Source organism: Pteropus vampyrus, unplaced genomic scaffold, assembly GCF_000151845.1.
Source record: "Pteropus vampyrus isolate Shadow unplaced genomic scaffold, Pvam_2.0 Scaffold533, whole genome shotgun sequence".
NCBI lineage: Eukaryota > Metazoa > Chordata > Mammalia > Chiroptera > Pteropodidae > Pteropus > Pteropus vampyrus.
This window is the reverse complement of record NW_011889314.1, coordinates 210,918-213,882: the sequence shown is the minus strand read 5'-3', so window position 1 is coordinate 213,882 and position 2,965 is coordinate 210,918. Positions and strand designations below refer to the sequence as shown.

The following is a 2,965-nucleotide window of genomic DNA, read 5'->3' as shown; positions in this document are numbered from 1 at the left end:
TTTTTTTTTCTTTTTTTTACATTTATTGCAGGGTAGCTTTTTGCTGGCAATGAATTCTTCCGGTTTTTTTCTGTGAAACTTATTTCTTTGCTTTCGAAAGATAAGTTCATCTGTCCTCTCATTGAAAGAGAACAGATGAAGGGGGCCTTTAGTATTTGCTCCAAATACATCCAATTAATTGTTTGGATTTTATTAAATTAGACTGTATTCATATGTTATTTCTTTAACCCATTTCCCGTTTGCCCTGAGAATACTCACCCGCATCGCTTGGGGCTGCAGCATTTACTCCCAGATAACTCTCAGATTACAGAAATTATAATTATGATAAATTCAGTGAGAATAGCAGGAGTGCAGTAGTAGGGGGGGAGGCAGCACTCTAACTATAGAGAGCAGCATGTCCAAAAGCCTGGCATGAAGAGAGCAGATAGAAGTCAGTAGATCTATAGCTAGGGAATGAATGGGTGAGAGAGACAGGGCTGAAGAGGAAGACAGGGCCAGACCATTTATGTTTTGCAGGCCAGAGGTCCCTAACCTTTTTGGCACCAGGGACCGGTCCGCCTATGAGAATCTAATGCCTAATGTTCTGAAGTGGAGCTGAGGAGGTGATGCTAGTGCTGGAGAGTGGCTGCAAATACAGATGAAGATTCCCTGCTAGCTTGCCACTTACCTCCTGCTGTACAGCCGGTTCCTAACAGGCCACTAACTGGTACCAGTCTTCGGCCAAAGGTTTAGGACCCCTAGCTCACAGAAAAGATAATGGATTTTCTCTCTCCACCAATCCCTGAGACTTCTAGATTCCTAACCGCAATTTCACATACTAACAAAAAGCACTGCCTTTCTATACTCTTAGAATTTCCCGGATGCCCAGGATGAGGAAGATCAGTTCCCACAGACCTTCCAGATTATGCTGATATTTTCTAATTCCTTTTGGATTTTACATGTTCTACCATTTGGTCAAAGAAAAACGGAGAAAAGCCTCAGTCAAAAATTAATAGAGCAAAGTAACATATAATTTGAAGACAAACAATGAAACTGAATTGATATTAAAGTAAATTTGTACATCTCATTTCTATTGTCACTGGCTACCTACATTTTTGTGTCTCTGTAAACTTTTCATAGAACAAAAGTCTTATTTCAGAAATATTATTTATTTTCTTAGTCTTCCCAAAATCAAGATTCCTACCAGAAACCATTTCTAGTAGGGAAGTTATATTAGAAGCTTTGGAGTCAGACAGACTTCAGCTTATATTCCAGTTCTATTACTTTCTAACTTGTGACTTAGAAAAATCAAGATTTCTTAACTGCAAATGGCAAGAAACATGATTATTAAAATGAATAATGTGTATATTTAGTTTATTAGATCTCATATTAAGTGTTTTTATCAAAATTATATGTATATTTCCACAGAGATCAATTTAAATAATATAAGAGAACAGTTTAAATACAAATAAAGTTAAAATTTATATTTTCTCCCATGAACAGCAGTCAGGAGTAAGAGTAGTTTTCATATGTCTGTCGTTTCAGCTAGTCTCAAAAAAGAATTCTCTGTTACCAATGAGGACAAAGGACTAGTCAATAATGTATGTTACTAGCGTTACTCAGGCTAAGGAATACATGGTTTTGTAGAAATATTGTCTCAGGGGCAGATTTAAAATGCAGGAAAATACATAATACCAGAAATGTGTATTCAGCATCTGATGTCTCTTTTGGAACATAAAAATATTTTCTCAAGTCATTTGATAAATGGTTTTTCCCAGATTTTGGTTTAATTCAGCCTGCTCATACATACCCATTTGGCTGATCTAAGAAAGTATATAAATAATTGTAGTTATAGTGTTTAATTTCCTAAATGGTCTAACAAAGATACATAGATAATTGTAGTTACAGTGCTTAATTTCCTAAAATATAAAAAACGATAAGTGCAATAAAATGAATAAAAAAGGTAAACAACTCATCAGGAGGCACATAAGCAGAAGATTTGAATATGTATTTATTTCACTGAAGAGAAATTACAAATGGATACTAGACACTCAATCTCATTAGTTATCTTGGAAATACAACTTAAGACCATAATGAAATTCTATTTTACACCTATTAAATGCATGAAATAAAAGATATATGACAATAACAACTATTGTTGAAAATGTGTATTAGTGGAAATTTTATGCCTTACTGGTGGGTATAAATTGATTTAACCCCTCCGAAAAACAATTTGGCTTTATCTTGTAAAGCCAAACATGTGAATATATCAGTAACTGGCTGCTAACTTTTCCCCAGTGTCTCCATGCTTATTCTTCCTTTTACTAACAGAACACCCTCAGATTTTAACTAGACACATGGCCACCAAGCCCTGCAGATAAGTGCAACTAAATGACTAAGTTCTGGCAACAGAATGTAAGAAATGATTGTACAACTTCCAAGCTATCTCTTTAATGACATCAGCTCCAGATTCTCTTTAACCTGGCCCAGTGGCTGAGACACAGAACAACTTGAGCAGCTGCTTTGGACTCATAATGGAAGCCATGAATTGAGAGAAGCAAAGCCAATGCTCCAGCCAGGAGATGAATGGACTCCAGAAGGAGTCCAGACAACTTAAATGGTATTACTAATGTTCTATCTATCATTGTACCATTAGTCATTTGTGCATTTTTATAGCTTACTTATATTGTTTTTTATACTCTAAATATTGTATAATGCAAAGTTAAGGAAAATAATAAAGGAAAGACTTTCTCCTTGGCTTTTACAAATCAAAAAAAGAAAAAAAAAAACCCATGATACAATTGCCTATTCATTCACCATAGCTTTCAAATAGGTTGTGTGGTTCGGGGCTATATACCTTATTGAATTCTGCATCTTAAGGAAGCTCTCACCTGACACTGCCCAAAAAATGTATAAGTATATACACAAGTATATACATGTAGAAGTATATACATAAGTAGACAGTAAAATATATACAGAGTAAAAG

At 35.0% G+C, this 2,965-nt stretch overlaps 1 pseudogene; it reads right to left on the bottom strand.

Annotated features, from left to right (window-relative positions):
- LOC105307941 overlaps positions 1 to 264 on the bottom strand; it is a 10,510-nt pseudogene extending 10,246 nt beyond the window's left edge.
- Positions 265 to 2,965: the final 2,701 nt, after the last annotated feature.